We start from the raw sequence: 15232 nt of genomic DNA on the forward strand, positions 1-15232 counted from the left end.
TATGATCCCATTTTAGTCAACAGCACTGTACTACTTCAGACCACCACTGAAAATTGGCACTCAGTTGAGTCCTAAAATCTGGGCTATAACACCTAATTTGGTTTAAATATTAATCTTACATAGGAAGTTTGGTAAATCAAACAGTGCTTCAGGCTGCGCTCTATACTCTAACACTGTTATAGGTTGAATTTCATTTTCTTATATGAAATTCATACAATTATTTTCTAAGCTTAGTGTGGTGGTACATACCTGTAACCCCAGCTATTTGGAAGGCTGAGGCAGGAGAATTGCAACTTAGGCAACTTAGCAAGATCCAGTCTCGAAAAATAAAAAGGACTCATAGTTCCAGTATCACCACCAACACACACACACACACACACACACACACACACTCACACACACTGTGCATACATACACTTTCTACCTAGAGTAGAAAGTTTACTTCCTCATCCTGCTTATCCCAAATTTCAAGTTTAGCTAATCACCAAAAAGCCTGTGACCTCTGTGCTCTGAACATTCCAACCCTTCTTACCTTCTCTCAAGGAGTTTGTTGTTGTGTTGGTAGGGATTTTTGTGTGTGTGTGTTTGTTTTTGTTTTGTGGTTTTTTTTTTGGGGGGGGGGGAGACTGAGGATTTAACCCAGGGGCACTCTACGACTGAGCTATATTCCCAGACATTTTTAATTTTATTTTTAATTTTGAGACAGGGTTTTGCTAAATTGCAGAGGTTTACCTTTAACTAACCTGTCTCAGTCTCCAGAGTTGCTGGTGTGAGTCACCATTCACTGCCCCCAAATTTGAATTTAATGAGATAATTTTTCTGAGTTGGGTGTGGTGGTGCACACTTGTAATCCCAGTGACTCAGGAGGCTGAGGCAGGAGTATTACAAATTCAAAGCCAGTTTCAGCAATTTAGCAAGGTCCTAAGCAACTTAGCAAGACCCTATCTCAAAATAAACAAGAGCTGGGGATGTGGCTCAGTGATTAAGTGTTCCTGGGTTCAATCCCCAGTATTACTACTGCTACTACTACTATACCCATGTTCTACTTTATGCTTTGAATATAGCCCTTGCTTCTCTAAAACTGACATATTTTTTTTCTTCTTCCTGACCTTCACCTCCCTGATCTCTCCTCTCTGATCTCTCCTCCCCAATCCTGAGAAACAGAACATGTGGCATGTAGCTTTTGAATCACCTCAAGGAAAAAACAACAACAACAAAAACCCTGTTCCCCCTGATGGGAAGAATCACAGCCTCGGCAACAGGAGTCCCCTGCAAGCAAAGCAATAAAACGTCTTTTTTCTTTTTCTCAAAACCAAGTCCTCATTATTGGATCAGCATCAGGGACAAGGACTGAGTTTTTGGTGACACTACTAGTAATTAAGAAGAAATAATATTTAAAAAGTACCTTGTTCATTATTTGATAAAACAGCAAAAACAGGAAGATCACTTTCACTTTTCCTCTTCTCCTGAACCAGGCCCTAAAATATAATATATATATTTAACTTATATATTTAAAATATATATATACATATATATTTTTAACTTTTCCTTGAAGCAGGTCACAAGATCCTTATCTAAAAAATGCCCTTCCTATGCCCTGAGGAAAGAAATACCCTTATCTCTAAAGACACAGACATAGAAAAGAACCTGAACACACAGGCCTTGTAAGTCCCCCTGGCTATTGCCATTAGGTCAATACTCCTTTGTCTACTGGTGCTTCACCATGTCACCATGCCTATCCACTTCATCATCTACGGCAGAAATAATACACAGGTACACCCTTTTCTTCAGCTTTTCATTTTCCTTATGACAGGTCCCGTGTCTGATAAAACTTACACTAAATAAATTTGTGGGTGAGGATATAGCTTTGTGGGAGAGTGCTTGTAGAGCATGCACGAGGCCCTGGGTTCCAACTCCACCACTGGAAAATAAAAAATAAAAAATGAAAAACTAACAAAAAAAGCAAAGTATGCTTTTCTTGCATTGTCTGTTATTATTGTGGCCTCAGTCATGAACCTAAGATGAAAAGGAAACATTTACTTGTACTTGGTTTTGTGTGTACACATATTCACACATGTAAAAATTTTAAATTACCAATTCAATTATTTTAAATAATAATAAATTAGAACTGATAATACAGAAGTGTCCCACTGTCTTTTTTTTTTTTTTTTTTTTCTTATTTTCTTTCTTTTTTTGTGGTGCTGGGGATCAAATATGGGATCTTATTCATGTTGGGCAAGAACTCTGCTACTGAGACACACACTGAGCTCTAGATTTTCTATTATTCTTCAGTCAGTTTTAAGTTAAAATTTCCATGAATTATTCCACTATGTGTGTTTTCCAGTTAAATAGAATAAAATTATTTCGAATATTTTCTCAGCTTTTAAATCTCTGACATATGTAGCTAGCTATACCCCACCATACCCTTTTGATACATCTTGCCAGAGGTTTGTCTTTTCTTTTCTTTTTTCCTTTCAGTACTGGGGGTTGTTCCAGGGGTGTTCTATCATTAAACTACATCCCCAGTCCTTTTTTTTTTTTTTTTTTAATTTTGAGATAGGGTCTCACTATGTTGTCTATGCTGTATTTGAATTTGTGATTCTCCTGCCTTAGTCTACTGAGTCACTGGGATTAGAGGTATGTGCTACCACACCTGGCAATCATAGTCTATTTTTTTTAAATTTATTTTTATTGTAAACAAATGGGATACATGTTGTTTCTGTTTGTCTATTTCTAATATTATTTATTTACTTATTTTTTGGTACCACAGATTGAACCCAGGGGTGCTTAATCCCTGAACCACATCTCCTGCCCTTTTTGTATTTTATTTTGAGACAGGGTCTCAATAAATTGCTCAGGGCCTTGCTAAATTGCTGAGGCTGGCTTTGAACTTGTGATCCTTCTACCTTAGCCTCCTAAGCCACTGAGATTTCAGGTCTGCACCACTGATCCAGCTAATAATATTGTTTTTATTTTTATCATTTATTTATATATTTATTTTTGGTACCTGGGATTGAAGCCAGGGGTGCCTTAATCTCTGAGCCACATTCCCAGCCCTTTTAACTTTTTTAAATTTTGAGACAGGGTCTCACTAAGTTGCTTAGGGCCTGAAGAGTTTCTTTGAACTCGAGATACTCCTGCCTCAGCCTCCCAAACCTCTGGGATTAGAGGCATGTACCACTGCGCTCAGCAATAATAGTGTCTTTAAATACCCAACTTTCAACTTTCAAAAGTCTTTGTGATTATATTTTTATTTATTTTATTATTTTTACGTATGTGGTGCTGAGAATCAAGAACAGGGCTTCTCACGTGCTAGGCAAGTGTGCCACAACTCTTTCCTCTTTCTTTTCTTTTTCTTCTTCTTCTTCTTTTTTTTTTTTTTTTTTTTTTTGGTACCAGGGATTGAACTCAGGGGTACTGAACCACTGAGTCACATGCCCAGTCCTATTTTGTATTTTATTTAGAGACAGGGTCTCATTGAGTTGCTTAGTGCTTCGCTTTTGCTGAGGCTGGTTTTGAACTCTCCATTCTCCTGTCTCAACCTCTCCAGTCCCTGGGATTACAGGCATGCGCCCTCCCACCTGACTCCTTTTTCTTTATTTGAATCCAGGGGCACTCTGCCACCATCACACCAGGCACCAATACCAGTCTTTGGATCACAGTTGAGATTGCCGTTGTAGATTGATTCATAGCAAATAAGCTAAATTTGTTGAGCACTAATTAACTATAGAGCACTGACTAACAGTCACCTTAGAAAATGGAAAACCTACACAGACACTGTCCACTTCCTTCCACCCACTAGAATGGTGAATCCATTGTGCATTTTACTTGAGGGTTAGGCCCTCAAAGTTGTGCAACCCTAACACTTCTCCCTGTAATAAGGACTTTAGAGTCAATAGGGATAAGACAATACCAATAATGAGCAATCACCCAAAATATGATACCATGAAAAGAAACAGTCTCAGTCCCAAAATAGTTTTCTTAAGTACCCAGTATTATACTGGGGATATGTTAGCTTTCTTCATAAATGTACTTTTAATTTGTACTGTATGCTATGCTGAAGGATGAACCAAAGATTAGAGCTCATTAGTAACATGAAAAGGTTAAGTTATTTGGGCAGAATATCCTCGTTCTTTGAACCATGTGATTTGGAATGTCTTAAGGGCAGCTTTTCATGTTTTGTGTAATTATGTTCAAGGCCTGAATCTACAATTTGTTGGAATTTTCCATGAATGCTACATTTGCCACCATTCATTCTCTGCTATTCCACAATTTCTAAGATCCTTATGTGGGTGCATATTGTACAGGTAACCAGGAAACATTAGAGATTTCTGTGGTTGTCATTGTTATCATGATATAGAAGAACAAAGGAAGATTTGCATTCATTTATCTATCATGTGTATTTATACTAAGTTGAACCATATGAAATTGCTGATGTTTGACCATTTTTAACTGACAAAGCTAGCAATTTCATGACTCAATCTTGTGTAATTAGAGCTTAAATAAAAGCTAATCCTATGTCATGGTCATGAAAATTCTCCTTTCTGCTGAGGGAAAGAAAAATTGGAGAAAATTAAAGTAGTTGTGTCATAGTTGATAAACTTTAAAATTCAAGGCTACTAACTAACATAATGTTGAACTTTGGATATGTCATTAAAGCGTGACCAGAAAACAAGCCTCCCCCACCGCTTTATGTCCAAAGGAGAAGAATGGCAGTGTTTCAAATGCTTGTACATTGTAAGATGGGCTTCGTTTTGTTTTAAACAGTTGGGAAAATAGTGAGTGATATAGGAGAGACCACAAAATCAAGGTCACAAAGAAGCAAGTTAAATTCACTTATTCAATGCCATCCCGTTTTAGTTGTTATGTTGTCACCATAAGGGGTTCAAGGACATCTCTCCAGAAGTAGAGGAGACCTCTGCTTGGACCTTCCAGGTTTTCAACACGTCAGAGAGAAGAATTTAAGAACATATCAGGTTTTAGCAAAGCAGAAGAATTTCATTAGAAAGTTAAAAGTAAAGATAAGCATTCCCAGAGCAGAATGTGGGCTATCTCAAGAGAGAGAGAAGCACTTTTGGGGGCCAGGCTGTTCTTTTAAAGGCAACTTTGAAAGGGGTGGGTGTAGGAAGGTTATGTAGAAATGACAGCCTGGTCAGCTCAGTTTTTGATCATGGATCACAAGACATTTATGATGGTCTGGTCCTCTCCAGGAGCTTCAGGTTGTCGCTGCCTCTTCGATCTAGATAATGTTTGGAATGTACCTATCTTATAGGTTTCTTAAAATACAACTCCTTTGTTTTATCTAATCTGAAAATACACTGTGTAGGCTAACAGTGCATTGGCAATTTACTTAAAATAAAGCAACTTTGCCAGATGCAGTGGTGCAAGCCTGTAATCCCAGCAATTTGGGAGGCTGAGGCAGGAGGATTGCAAATTTGAGGTCAGGCTCACCAATTGAGCGAGACCCTGTCAAAATAAATAAATATATAGATAAATAAATAAATAAGTAAATAAATAAATAAATAAATAAATAAATAACTGGGAATGTAGCTCAGTGGTAGAGCACCTCTGGGTTTAATTCCCAGTACCGCAAATAATAAAAATAAAATATAGAAAAAAACAAAATAAGGTGCTTTTCATAGATGAGTGAATTTATAGTAACTATAAGAGTTGTTGATTTCTCAGGAATTTGTGAGGGACATGCCTGGAGGAAAAATAGGTCTTGGGAGCCTGATCATGGAACTTTCAGATTTATGGTTACATCCCCTGTACTACAGGGAAAAAAAAAAAAAAATTTAAAAATCAGATTTATGGCTGCCTTCTCTTTTTCCTTCCTTTTGTCTCCTTTCTACTCATCTTTATTCTTCTAACCTACCTCAATATGAAGAGTCAAGATTGTTGACTAATCTCAGATGAGAAAGGGGCCAGATGTTCTAGAATACAAACTCATCATGCTGTTAATGCCACCTGATCCTAGGGGAGCTTTGTTGTTGTAGTGAAGTAGCCTCATCCTTGGGCACCATGTGGTCCTAGCACCCATCTTCCTTTGCATTCACTTTGTATGTATATTTCAATGAAGCACGCTTTCTTAGAAATTTATAGATCTGATGTTTGCCACAGAGTCTATATTTATCCACATCCTGTGTCCTTCATTTATATAGTACTTGAGGTTACTTATTTATTTATTTTTGTGGTATTGGGGATTGATCCCAGGGCTTTGCCCACTCAGCTACATCCCCAACCCTTTTAAAAATTTTATTTTGGGCTGTGCACGGTGGCACACATCTGTAATCCCAGCAGTTCAGGAGGTTGAGGCAGGTGGATCTCGAGTTCAAAGTCAACCTCAGCAATGAGACCCTGTCTTCAAATGCATATGAAAAAAAGGACTGGGGATGTGACTCAGTGGTTGGGTGCCCCTGAGTTTAATCCTTGATCCCCCACCCCTCAAAAAAATCTATTTCAAAACCAGTTGTAGTGGCTCACACTGGTAATCCCAGTCACTTGAGAGGCAGAGACAGAAGGATCACAAGTTCAAGGCTAGCCTAAGCAATCTGGTGAGGCCTTAAGCAATTTAGCAAGACCTTGTTTCTCAAAACTTTTAAAAAAATAATAAGGGCTGTGGATGTAGCCCAGCAGTAAAGTGCTTCTGGGTTCAATCTTTAGTACCAAAAAACAAAACATCAATAGCAACAAAATTATTTTGAGATGGAGTCTTGATAAGTGGTCCAAACTGGCATCTAACTTGTGATCCTCCTGCCTCAGTCTCCTATGTAGCTGGGATGACAGACATCGGCCACTACCCCTGGCTAAATTTGAATTTCCCATCAGTAACCTCTATTTTTTTTTATTGTCTATTTTGCTGCATAGGCTGACCTCAAGACTCCTGGACCCAAATGATCTCCCACTTCAACCTCCTGTGTAACTGGGACTTCAGGTATATACCACCACAACTGACCCAACAAATACTTTTTTTTGGCATAAGTATCACCCAAATATTGTATGGGACATATGAATTCAAATTTAACAGGTTGTCTGTATTTTACCTGGCCATCCTATCTGTGAAGTGTGTCCATTATAGTGCTTGGCACAAACAAATACAAGCTATTTCCTATGTCTCTTTCAAGGATATTATGAAAGTAGGAAGACATTTCTCAATTCACATTCAGCAGATTGAATGATCACTAATATAAGGTAAACTGTGGTGTTGTGGTGGCTGTTTACCTCTGTATGTTTCATTGTAGAAAGAAATTCATGGGAAGATTGGCCCCATCTGTACTGGCTAGTTGCTGAACATAAATCTTCCTGTTCGGGCAGTGGGTGGTGCTGGGGATGGAAGCTGGAAAATCAGGGTCATTACCTCTTTTTTATTTTTTTTTATTTTAACCTCTTTTTTTTTTTTTTTTCACCCAGCAGCTGATATCTTGAGGCTGTTTCCCAACTAGATTTTCCTCTTGATTAGTATGTATGTTGGCCAATCTATGCAAGTATTCCATTATTGTCAGTAATCTTTCTAAAGACAAATCAGTAAAATGAATGAACAAACAAAAAAATCTGTAGAATGGTTATAAGCATGGGTTATGAAGCCAGAGACCATAGGTTCAAATCTTGGTTCTATCACATTAATACTGTGACCTTGGCTATGTCATGTAACCTCTATGTCTCAGTTTCACTGTGTAAAATGGGGGGAATAATATACCTATTTTGGGGCTCGGGATATAGTTCAGTGATAGAGCATGTGTTTAACATACAGCAGGCCCTAAATAAATGTTGATTCCCCAGTACTAAATAAATAAATAAATACAACAATTACATTTATTTATTTATTTATTTATTTATATTTGGTCTTGGGGATTGAACTCAGGGGCACTTAACCACTGAGTCACACATCCCCAGACTTTTTTGTATTTTATTTATAGACAGGGTCTTGCTATTGCCTTGCTGAGTTGCTGAGGCTGACTTTGACCTCTCAATCCTCCTGCCTCAGCTTCCCGAGCCATTGGGATTACAGACGTGTACCACTGCCCCCAGTGCAAAACATGTATTAAAGAGTATGGTGAAGATTGAATGCATTAATATATGTGAAATACTTAGAGCAGTGTATGACTCATGGTAAGTAATATACAAAGGTTAGCTTAAAAAAAGAAAGAATATAATAAAAATACACATCAAGAATGCAAGCAACAATAAGTGTTGGAGAGGATTCGGGGGAAAATGTACACTCATACATTGCTGGTGGGGATGCAAATTAGTGCAGCCACTCTGGAAAGCAGTGTGGAGATTCCTTAGAAAACTTGGAATGGACCCACCATTTGACCCAGCTCTCCCACTCCACGGCCTGTACCCAAAGGACTTAAAATCAGCATACTACAGAGATACAGCCACATCAATGTTCATAGCTGCTCAATTCACAATAGCCAGACTGTGGAACCAACCTAGATGTCCTTCAATTGATGAATGGATAAAGAAACTGTGCTATATATATACAATGGAATATTACTCAGTTATAAAGAATAATAAAATTATGGCATTTGCAGGCAAATGGATGAAATTGGAGAATATCATGCTAAGTGAGATAAGCCAATCTCAAAAAACCAAAGGACGAATGATCTCGCTGATAAGCGGATGATGACACATAATGGAGGGTGGGAGGGGGGCAAGAATGGAGGAAGGAGGGATTGTATAGAGGGAAAAGAGGGGTGAGAGGGGTGGGGGGAAGGAAAAAATAACAATGAATCAAACATCATTACCCTATGTAAATGTATGATTATGCAAATGGTATGCTGTTACTCCATGTACAAACAGAAACAACATGTATTCCATTTGTTTACAATTAAAATAAATTAAAATTAAAAAAATAAAATAAAAATACACTAATAAACAATGTAAAGAGAGAAAAATTTGTGCTACTCAACCTTGGCTGAGGGACGGGACACCTCTAATACCCTTTGGTGAATTGGACAATGTAGTCATCCCTACCTGACTTCTCTGTGAAAATATAAGCTTTTCTTTGATGAACCACCAAGACAGAACTTTGTCAAAAGCTTTTATATATTTACAGACTCATCTTCTTGACAGGAAAATAGCCTGTTTAGCAGAATGGCCTTTGACAAGTCTTGGTGGCAATGAGTGTTCTGTGATACTACTGTCCCTCTGTGTACAGGTATGCTCTAAGCCAGTATGCTGTCCAACCAAGAGACTGGAATCAATAGAAAAATCATCAGACATCTGCACTGAGTCATGTTGCTAGTACTTACTGCAGTGGTAAGAGCAAATAAGAAAATTAATTTTGCAAATTTTAATTAAGATAACTACATGTGGCTAGTAGCTATTATATTGGACAACATGATTTCTGATTGTCACTAACCAGCAACATAGCAGGGAATTCTACCTTACTGTATTTTTTCTGTACAAAAAAAAAAAAAAAAAATATATATATATATATATATATATATATGTATATCACAGCCACATAGAACATCGCTAATCTTAAGAGCCTCCCTTAATCTTTCTACTTCCTTCTTTTCCCCCACCTGTATATAGCCAGCAGGAGGAACTAGATGATGTAAGACTGACAGCTCAAACGTATGAGCTTCCTTTATGGGCTCAGTTCTATTTGCCACAACAAGCCTTCTAGAGGAACAGCTGAGAGAGCACCCTTGATACTTCCCAGACTCAGGGAGCCAACAAATGCTTAGCACCATGTAGAGTCCAGGGTTTTCCTCCAGAGAATGCTGGATGATAGCTGCACTGTAACCCATGAGCCAGTGCACCATGCTGGAAACACCTAGGGCTCAGTCCTTAAAGAGAGAGAGAAAAGGTCTCAATAGCACCGAGCAATGCAGCCTCAAGCCCTTGAGTTCTTCAGGGTGGAACCATGGTGAGCAGAAAACTTGTGTTTGCATACTGTTTCCTGTGTCAGAGATAAATCACCTACCTTCCTTTCCCTTTTTTTTTTTTTTTTTTTTTTTTTTGGTGCCTACAGAGAATGAGGCTTATAAAGCTAACTGAGCCAATAATCATTAAATAGTGCCTTTACAGTCATCCATTCATTAAATGATTCTTTCAGTCAGTACAGGTGCCTCTAAACTGCAGTGTCTACAAGAAGCTACTGTCCAGGGAAGATAAACTCAAGAACTAATCATTTTAATGCTATTAAGTGCTTTCATATGTACAGTGATAGGCTGGATCTTACAGAAGCAGAAAGAGGAAAGATGTGTTGGGCCTGGCAGAATTTGGTAAGACATCATGGAGGAAGTGGTATTTGAGTTAGGGTTTGAAGGATGGGTAGACTAAGGTAATCCTGGTCACATGAACAGCATGCACAAAGGCACAGAGCCACGCAATGGCTGGAGTACTGGGAACAGTGAGACATGCAGCGCGCTGGTAGAGGTGGAAGTGAGATTGGGGTGGTTAATTAGGGACAGGTGGGAATAGTGGCTTGTACCCAGCCAGTGAGTTTGAACTTTGCTCTGGAGGTGTTAGGGACTATTCTATGCCATGAAAAACTGGTGTGTCATGCAGTGTCATCAAAGTCTGGGAGCTGCTTGGCACTGGACCTGGCACATTTGGAGTAGTCAATAACTCTTGATTCTGTCACTTCCCTTTCCATGCACTTTGGTTCCTCTTTTAACTTGCTTCTTTTCTCTGCTCTTCCACAGCATATTTCTGTCCCTTGGAGTGAGCAGTCTCCCTTCTCATTTCCCTGGCTATTAAGTCTGACAAAATCTCACCCTCCTATCTATTAGGGGTTCATTGCCATGCTCCTTACAACTGCAGTTAAAATGTCTACTTCAGTTTATCTGCTTTCCCTCTCCTGCTGAGTTTTTCCCATTCCTTTGTGATATATGACCTTTCAGCATGTAACTTTACAAAGGAATGTCTCTGGTCTATCTATTACTGTCCATGACATCCTATCATAAGAAGGCATTATAATGAATGATTTTCAGGAATCACTTCATTTTTTAAAGGGCACCTCTTTTTTTCTGAATGATTGCAGAGATTTCAGTTGTGAGTAAATGTGTCAGGCTGAGATTGCTCTTAATTCTGATGGACTGATAACAGACACCTAATTCATCTTAAGTCACTAACATGCAGGGCAGGCATACAAATGGAGGCATATTCCACATGTCTAAATATTTAAAAGCTATAAATCAGGCTAACGACTGTTAAAGCATGCTTTATCCTCCTACATTAATAAATACCCTTTTGAGATGAAAAAATGAAACATGTTTAAAATGATGGGTTTTTTTGTTTTTCATTATAATAGTAACTTGCTTTTTTTTTTTTTTTTTTTTTTTGGTACTGGGGATTGAACCCAGGGGCACTTAACCACTGAGCCATATCCCCTGTCCTCCCCCTTTTCTAAAAAAATTTTATTTAGAGTCAGGATCTCGCTAAGTTGCTTAGGGCCTTGCTAAGTTGCTGAGGCTAGCTTTAAATTCGAGAAACTCCTGCCTCAGTCTTCCAAGCTGCTGGGATTATAGGCGTGTGCCACCGTGCCCAGTGTAACTTGCAATTTCATGTTATTTCTCTCCATGAGCAAAACCCACCATAGTCATAGAAAGTGTTTGCTGTTACTGGTTACAATTAAGATACCCAGATGCAGCTCAAGCTGCAGGGAGACAGGTGGACCTATAATGCTAAAATGTTACAGTGGGCCTAGATACAGGGAGTAAAGTTAAAATTAACTCAGCCTGGAGGTCAGAGAGAGCTGGAGGACAGGGCACCTCTGTTAATTCCAGTCAGGATAAGCAGGTATTCCAGGAATTGGGAACAGAATGAGCAGAGGTAAGAACAATATGTTGCTTTGGGGGAACAGCAAGATATTCAGTAAGGAAAGGGATAATTTTTATATGACAGAAAGTTGGTGACATATCTAAGATGATTAAATTTAATTATTGCACGTATCTGAGTGTTCTCTTGATGGACTGCTGTTTGGATGAAACATAAAAGGACATACATGATTCATAAATGTTTTGTAAATTTATTTTTTCTACCTTCACTTCAGAATCACTAGGTTATTATAAACAATATTCTTGGCAGTAATTTAAAGAATTGACAAAGAAGCCAGGCATGGTGGCACATGCTTGTAATCCCAGCTACTTGGAAGCACAAGGTGGGAGTATTGCAAGTTCAAAACCAGACTCAGCAACTAAGTGAGGCCCTAGGCAAGTTAGTGAGACCCTGTCTCTAAGTAAAAAATAAAAACGGCTGGGGATGTGACTCAGTGGAAAAGTGCCCCTGGGGGTTTTTTTGGGGGGAGAGGGGGCTGTTCCCCCCATAATCTTTTTTTATTTGTTCTTTTTAGATATACATGAGAGTAGAGTGTATTTTGACATATTATCATACATGGAGTATAGTTTATTCGAATTAGAATCTCATTCTTGTGGTCGAACATGATGTGGAGTTTCACTGGTGGTGTATTCATATACAAACAGGAAAGTTATGTCTGAGTCTACTGTCTTTCATATTCCCATCTCCTCTCCCTTCCCTTCATTCCCCTTTGTCTATTTCATTTGACTTCTATTCTTCCCTCCTCCCCCTATTGTGTGTTAGCATCTACATATCACAGAGAACATCAGAACCTTTGTGTTTTCTTTGGCGGGAGGGATTGACTTATTTCACTTAGCACTATAGTCTCCACTTCCATTCATTTATCAGCAAATGTCACAATTTCATTCTTCTTTATGGCTGGGTAATATTCCATTGTGTATATGCACCACATTCCCAGTATCTCCTAAAAATTAAAAAAAAAAAAAAAAAGAAGGGCAAGCATATGGCATAAGTGGTTCAGCTGGAATCTCAACTCAGTTTGCCAGGCCCCTTAGGTTTCAGGTGAGCTAAAAATGACATCAACATTATAGCCAGGGTGATCACGTCTTAGGCTCTAGGACAAATGAAAAAGTACCACCACGATGGAAAGATAATAGGCCGATGTACAACCAAATTAGTGTTCATGTACAGTAAAAATGAAACAAATTTCAGAATGGATGATCCACATAAATTTCTGTTTGTTACTGGATAAAGATAAAAAAAAAAAAACAGTTTATATAAATAACAAACCACCAGCTAAGAACCTAAGATTAGTCAGGAAGCTTCATCATATCCTCATTTAAGAGTGACTTGGAAACATTTCCAAGACTGCTGTTTATGTTGAAAGACAGAAAGTTCTCCATTTTTCCTAGGATGTTCATAAATTCAAGGCAAAGTGAACAGGTAGAGTTAGAATAAAAGATGGACTTCCTCCTGTTGTGTTGGATTCTGGTGGTTTCTTGCTGTAATTCATTTGTCAAGGACTTATTGTGTACTAGGTACTTTATAAGTCACTGGGGAAACAGAGATTAACAAGATATTCTTGCTTCAGGAGCTCAGGCTGGAGAGAAGATGGCAATCTGTTACAGAATTATACAGGAAAGCAGAGGGACTGGAGGGTAAGGGGATGGGTGCCTCAGAATAGCCCTAACCCTAACATAGGGTCAGGCATATCTTCCCAAGGGACACGGTGATGGTACAAGCCTATAATCTCAGTGACTCAGGAGGCTGAGGCAGGAGGATGGTTCAAGACCACCCTGGGCAATTTAGTGAGACTCCTTGTCAAAATAAAATTTTAAAAAATGGCTGGGGGTATAGCTTAGTGGTAGAGCAATCTAGTATGTGCAAGGCCTTGGGTTCAGCCCTCAGTATTGCAAAGAGGGAGTGAAAGAAAGAAAGAAAAAGAAAGAAAGAAAGAAAGAAAGAAAGAAAGAAAGAAAGAAAGAAAGAAAGAAGGAAGGAAAGAAAGAAGGAAGGAAGAATGCATAGGAGTCATCTAAGCAAGGAAGGATCTGGCTTTTTTCCCTAATTATTTTATTTAATTATTTTTTTATGGTAATGATGGTACTCACTCTACCACTGAGCTATACCCCATTCCCTAGAAGAATGAAATGATCAAATTTGCATTCTAAAACCTCTTACCTAGACAGTATTGAACAGGGGCAAAACTGAAGGCTGAAAGAGCAGTAACTAATTTAACATAATAATCTTTGCATGAAATCTCGAGGAGGGCTAGAGGTGTGGTTCATGGTAGAGTGCTTGCCTAGCATGCATGAGACTCTGAGTTTGATCCCCAGCACCAAAAAAGAGGTAGAATCAACAGGGCTCTGGGACAGATTGAAAAAAAGAGAATGAAGTAAGTTAGGATTAAGTTTGACTAAACATGTTAGAAATCCCAAAATAACAATTTCTTAAGCAAGAGAAAAAAGTCAGACTGGGGTGGAGCTCAGGGGTAGCATTTACAAGACTGAGTTTGATCCCTAGCACTGCAAGGAAAAAGTTGCATAAAATAATAAATTATTATTATTATTTGGTACTGGGAATTGAACACTAGTGTGCTTAACCACTGAGCCACATCTCCAGACCCTTTTATATTTTATTTATTTATTTATTTATTTAGTGGTGCTGGGTCTTGTGCTTGCAAGGCAAACACTCTACCAACCGAGCTATATCCCCAACCCTTTATATTTTATTCAGAGACAGGGTTTCACTAAGTTGCTTAGAGCCTCACTAAGTTACTGAGGCTGGTTTTGAGCTTTCGCTCCTCCTCCCTCAGCCTCTCCACCTGTTGGGATTATAGGCGTACTGCTGGGATTACAAGGGTATGCCACCATGCCCAGCTCCTTCCTTCCTTTCTTTGCAGTATCCAAGGATTCTTTGCTACTGTGCTACATCCCCAGCCCCTTTTTAAAATTTATTTATTTATTTATTTAGTTAGTTAGTTATTTTGAGATAGGGTCTCACTTAAATTGCCAAGGCCAGCCTCAAATTGCTATCCTACTGCTTCAACCTCCTGAGTTGCTCGGTTTACAGGCATGTACTACCACATTTGGCTTAGAAATACACATGAATTCTTCATACAAACACACAATTGCTTACTCCAGGGTTTGGGCACCCTGTAATTCCCCAGATCAAGATTCATTGTTATAAAATATATTTGCTGTTGTCAATATGGTAGCTACTAGCCAATGACTATTAAGCACTCAAAATGTGACCGGTCCGACTTGATATGTTATAAATATGAAGTACACTGTAGATCTCAAAGGTTTAGATATGTGGTGGACAGACTGAAAAATGGCTCTTGCCAGGTACACTGGCACATGCCTGAGATTTCAACTACTTGGGAGGCTGAGGCAGAAGGATCACAAATTTGAAGTCAGCCTGGGAAATTTGAAATCTGAACATAAAATAAAAGGGGCTT

The sequence above is a fragment of the Sciurus carolinensis genome, chromosome 7 (assembly GCF_902686445.1).
Source record: "Sciurus carolinensis chromosome 7, mSciCar1.2, whole genome shotgun sequence".
Lineage (NCBI taxonomy): Eukaryota > Metazoa > Chordata > Mammalia > Rodentia > Sciuridae > Sciurus > Sciurus carolinensis.